Consider the following 5902-nt stretch of genomic DNA (forward strand, 5'->3'; position numbering starts at 1 on the left):
ATAGGGTTCTCCTAGGTAATTCACCTCTTCCATTGAAGGGTTCTCAGGATCATAAGCTTCTTCTTCAGATGAAGCATCCTTAGTACTGCTTGGTGCATTTTGCATTCCAGACAGACTTTGAGAAATCAAATTGACTTGTTGAGTCAATATCTTGTTCTGAGCCAGTATGGCATTCAGAGCATCAATCTCAAGAACTCCTTTCTTCTGACTTGTCCCATTGTTCACAGGATTCCTTTCAGAAGTGTACATGAATTGGTTATTTGCAACCATTTCAATGAGCTCTTGAGCTTCTGTAGCGTCTTCTTCAGATGAAGAGATCCTCCAGCAGAGCTATCCAAGGACATCTTGGATAGTTCAGATAGACCATCATAGAAAAACCTATGATGCTCCATTCAGAAAGCATGTCTGAGGGGCACTTTCTGATTAATTGTTTGTATCTTTCCCAAGCTTCATAGAGGGATTCTCCATCCTTCTGTCTGAAGGTTTGGACTTCCACTCTAAGCTTACTCCATTTTTGAGGTGGAAAGAACTTTGCCAAGAAGGCATTGACTAGCTTTTCCCAAGAGTCCAGGCTATCTTTAGTTGAGAGTCCAACCATATTCTAGCCCTGTCTCTTACAGCAAAAGGGAATAGCATCAGTCTGTAGACCTCAGGGTCAACCCCATTAGTCTTGACTGTGTCACAGATTTGCAAGAACTCAGCTAAAAACTGATGTGGATCTTCCATTGGAAGTCCATGGAACTTGCAATTCTGTTGCAGTAGAGTAACCAACTGAGGCTTAAGCTCAAAGTTGTTTGCTCCAATGGCAGGGATAGAGATGCTTCTCCCATAGAAGTCGGGAGTAGGTGCAGTAAAGTCACCCAGCACCTTCCTTGCATTGTTGGCATTGTTGTTATTTTCGGCTGCATGTCTTCTTCTTCTTTGAAGAATTCGGTTAGGTCCTCTACAGAGAGTGCCTTAGCTTTCTTAGCTTTCGCTTCAAGGTCCTTTCAGGTTCAGGGTCAGCTTCAACAAGAATGCCTTTGTCTCTGCTCCTGCTCATATGAAAGAGAAGAGAACAAGAAGATATGGAATCCTCTATGTCACAGTATAGAGATTCCTGGAGGTGTCAGAGGTAAAGAAAAATAGAAGAAGGAGGTAGAAGAATTCGAACTTGATTAGATAGAGTTTGAATTGTGCATTAAGAAGGAGTAGTACTCCATAAATAGAAGGATGTGAGAAGGAGGGAAGAGAATTTTCGAAAATTCAGTTAAAAGAGTTTGAAAACATTTTGAAAAATTGATTGGTAATTTTCGAAAATTCAAAGTGAAAAAGAAATCAAGTGATTTTTGAAAAAGATTTTGAACTTAGAAATTAAAAAGATTTGATTGAAAACTTATTTTGAAAAAGATGTGATTGAGAAGATATGATTTGAAAACAATTTTAAAAAGATATGATTTGAAAATAATTTTAAAAAGATTTGATTTTAAAAAAAATTAATGACTTGCCTAACAAGAAAAGATATGATTCAAACTTTAAACCTTTCTCAACAGAAAAGGCAACAAATTTGAGATGTTCAATCATTTTTGAAAACATTTGAAAAGATGATTTGAAAAGATTTGATTTTGAAAACCTTGAAAACTTGAAAAAATTTGATTTTGAAAACAAAATCTTCCCCCTTTGCCATCCTGGCGTTAAACGCCCAGAATGGTATCCATTCTGGCGTTTAACGCCCAAAATGCACCCTTTTTGGGCGTTAAACGCCCAACCAGGTACCCTGGCTGGCGTTTAACGCCAGTCTGTCTTCTTTACTGGGCATTTTCGAATGCTCAGCTTTTTCTGTATAATTCCTCTGCAGTATGTTCTGAATCTTCAATTCTTTGTGTTATTGACTTGAAAAGACACAAATTAAAAATATTTTTGGATTTTTTTTTAATAATCAAAATGCAACAAGAATCAAATAACAATGCATGCAAGACACCAAACTTAGCAGTTTGTATACTACTTGACACTACATGAGACACATAAACACTCAAGTCAAAAGAATTCAAAGATCAGAGTAGAAATCATCAAGAATCACTTGAAGATCCTTGAGACACATGAATGAATGTATGCAATTGACACCAAACTTAAGATGAAAATTTTTTTTTGTTTTTTTTTTTTTCGAAAATTAAGTGGAAAAGATCAAAATTCTTAATGAGAATTCCAGGAATCAGTGCAATGCTAGTCTAAGACTCCGGTCCAGGAATTAGACATGGCTTCACAGCCAGCCAAGCTTTCAAAGAAAGCTTCAGTCCAAAACACTAGACAAGGCCAAAGGCCAGCCAAGCCTTAGCAAATCACTGCTCCAAAAGCAAGATTGATAACAAAAAATCAACAAGCTTCTGTGATGATAAGTTGAAACCTCGGTCCAATGAGATTAGACATGGCTTCTCAGCCAGCCAGATTTCAACAAATCATCATGAAACTCTAGAATTCATCTTCAAGAATTTCGAAAAAAAATAAATACCTAATCTAAGCAACAAGATGAACCGTCAGTTGTCCATACACGAACAATCCCCGGCAACGGCGCCAAAAACTTGGTGCACGAAATTGTGATCACTACTTTGTCTATATTCAAATAATCCCCGGTAATGGCTCCAAAGACTTGGTGCTCAATACCATGGCATAAACACAACTTCGCACAACTAACCAGCAAGTGCATTGGGTCGTCCAAGTAATAAACCTTACGTGAGTAAGGGTCGATCCCACGGAGATTGTTGCTATGAAGCAAGCTATGGTCACCTTGTAAATCTCAGTCAGGCAGACTCAAATGGGTATGGTGATAAACGAATAAAGCATAAAGATAAGATAGAGATACTTATGTATATCATTGGTGAGAGCTTCACAAGTGCATTGGGTCGTCCAAGTAATAACCTTACGTGAGTAAGGGTCGATCCCCAGATTGTTGCTATGAAGCAAGCTATGGTCACCTTGTAAATCTCAGTCAGGCAGACTCAAATGGGTATGGTGATAAACGAATAAAGCATAAAGATAAAGATAGAGATACTTATGTATATCATTGGTGAGAGCTTCAGATAAGCGTATGAAGATGCCTTCCTTCCGTCTCTCTGCTTTCCACAGTCTTCATCCAATCCTTCTCACTCCTTCCATGGCAGCTCGGTGTAGGGTTTCACCGTTGTCAGTGGCTACCTCCCATCCTCTCAGTGAAACGATTGCATATGCTCTGTCACAGCACGCGGAATTCAGCTGTCGGTTCTCGGTCAGGCGGAATAAATCCATCGATTCTTTTGCGTCTGTCACTAACCCCCGCCTGCTAGGAGTTTGAAGCACGTCACAGTCATTCAATCATTGAATCCTACTCAGAATACCACAGACAAGGTTAGACCTTCCGGATTCTCTTGAATGCCGCCATCAGTTCTTGCCTATACCACGAAGACTCTGATCTCACGGAATGGCTGGCTCGTTGTCAGGCGAGCACTCGGTTGTCAGGCGATCAACCATGCATCGTGTATCAGGAATCCAAGAGATATTCACTAAGCCCGATGCTTGTAGAACAAGAATGGTTGTCAGTCACCTTGTTCATGAGTGAGAATGATGATGAGTGTCAATCATCACCTTCATCAAGTTGAAGAACAAGTGATATCTTGGACAAAGAACAAGCGGAATTGAATAGAAGAACAGTAGTAATTGCATTAATACTCGAGGTACAGCAGAGCTCCACACTTAATCTATGGTGTAGAAACTCCACCGTTGAAATACATAAGAAGGTCTAGGCATGGCCGAATGGCCAGCCTCCCAAAGAGGGTTCAATCAAAAACATGATCAAAAGATTAAAGATTTAAAAGATTTAAAGATGAAAATACAATAGTAAAAAGTTCTATATATAGAAACTAGTAGCTAGGGTGTACAGAGATGAGTAAATGACATAAAATCCACTTCCGGGCCCACTTGGTGTGTGCTCGGGCTGAGCAATGAAGTAATTTCGTGTAGAGACTCTTCTTGGCGTTTAACTCCCATTTTGGTGCCAGTTTGGGCGTTAACTCCCATTTAGGTGCCAGTTCCGGCGTTTAACGCTGGGATTTTGTAGGACTTTGAACGCGGTTTGGGCCATCAAATTGGGCAAAGTATGGACTATATTGCTGGAAAGCCCAGGATGTCTACTTCCAACGCCGTTGAGAGCGCGCCAATTGGGCTTCTGTAGCTCCAGAAAATCCACTTCGAGTGCAGGGAGGTCAGAATCCAACAGCATCTGCAGTCCTTTTGAGTCTCTGGATCAGATTTTTGCTCAGGTCCCTCAATTTCAGCCAGAAAATACCTGAAATCACAGAAAAACACACAAACTCATAGTAAAGTCCAGAAAAGTGAATTTTAATTAAAAACTAATAAAAATATACTAAAAACTAACTAGATCACACTAAAAACATACTAAAAACAATGCCAAAAGCGTACAAATTATCCGCTCATCACTAGCCACCCCCAATTTTTTGTTTTTTGCTTTTGACTAACTAAGAGCCATTCATGAATGCAAACCCACCGACCAATCAAATGCCCATGCATGCAACGTTGGTGACACCAAACTTAGTTTGTGATCATATGGTGCAACAAGATTTGATTAGAACTTTCATAATATGGAGTGTGTTCAAGCCCTTTTGGTGTGCATTAAACACCAAACTTATCATTTACCATATGTTGCATGTAGAGATTTTTATAGGTGTTTGTCAAAGTTGATTTTAAATCTATGAACTTTGCTTTATTGACTATTATTAAAGATTAAAAGAAAAGGGTATAGAACATGGGTTGCCTCCCATGAAGCGCTTCTTTAGCATCATTAGGTTGATGTTTGGCCTTTGTCAGGGTGGTTGGTATTATTTTAAATCTTTCCCCCTTGTAGTGAATATGTTTCCATTGGCTTTGTTGAGAAGTTCCACATGCTCTAAGGACAGAATTTTGCTGATGGTGTACATTTGAGGTAGCTGAGATGGGATGGTAGGGAGATGAGGTGGGATGAGTGGAAGATAAGCAGAGACCACTTCATCTCCCGGAGAGAAACCCTCTGTAGGAATCTTCTTGTTCCTCCATCCCCTTGGGGCCTTCTTTTTTGTTTCCCTTGATGTTACCTTGCTCCTTGTGGTTCCTTCTTTCAGAAGGGTTTTGTTGCTTGTCTCATATGACTCTGGTGAGTCTAGCTCCTCTTGGGTCAGACTTGGTTGTTGTTCCTTCTGACCACATTGCTTGTTAACCAAAGGAGTTCTTAGTTGTGGTGCTTATGCTCCCTTGTTTGGTTCTTCCATCAGCTCCTCATTGTGCTCTTCCTTTGATTTTTCGTTATCATGATCTGCTTCTTGTGAGGGTTTGAATACGTTGAAGGTGAGCTATTCATCGTGTATCCTCAATACTAGCTCTCCTCGCTCCACATCTATAAGCGCCCTGGCTATGGCTAAGAATGGCCTCCCCAGGATGATGTGATGGATGTGATTTTCTTCCATCTCCAAGATCACAAAGTCTGTGGGGAGGAAGTAGTTCCCAACCTTTACCAACACGTTTTCAACCACTCCTATCGCCTGTTTTTGAGTTTTGTCAGCCAATTTGATGATCACGTCTGTGGGTGTCAGCTCATTGATTTAAAGTTTTTTCATGAGGGATAGAGGCATCAAGTTGATACTTGCTCCCAAGTCACAGAGCCCCTTATCAATCATTGTCTCTCCTATAGCATAAGAAATGTGAAAACTCCCTAGATCCTTCTTCTTTGTAGGTGGTTCTATTTGAATGAGAGCACTGCACTCCCTGTTCATCACTATTGTTTTCTCACCCTTCAGTGAACTCTTTTTGGCCAGCAGCCCTTTTATGTACTTGATGTAGGAGGGCATCTGCTGGAGGGCCTTAATGAATGGTATATTTACATCAAAGGATGCAAACATGT

At 40.1% G+C, this 5902-nt stretch overlaps 1 non-coding gene across 1 annotated transcript; it reads left to right on the forward strand.

The window, feature by feature from the left end:
- The first annotated feature begins 397 nt into the window (after window positions 1–397).
- On the forward strand, window positions 398–505 carry LOC130977956 (small nucleolar RNA R71). The gene has a single exon (XR_009085624.1). It is a non-coding gene; the product is annotated as a small nucleolar RNA R71 (small nucleolar RNA).
- The last annotated feature ends 5397 nt before the right edge of the window (window positions 506–5902 follow it).

This window comes from Arachis stenosperma, chromosome 4 (genome assembly GCF_014773155.1).
Source record: "Arachis stenosperma cultivar V10309 chromosome 4, arast.V10309.gnm1.PFL2, whole genome shotgun sequence".
Taxonomy (NCBI): Eukaryota; Viridiplantae; Streptophyta; class Magnoliopsida; order Fabales; family Fabaceae; genus Arachis; species Arachis stenosperma.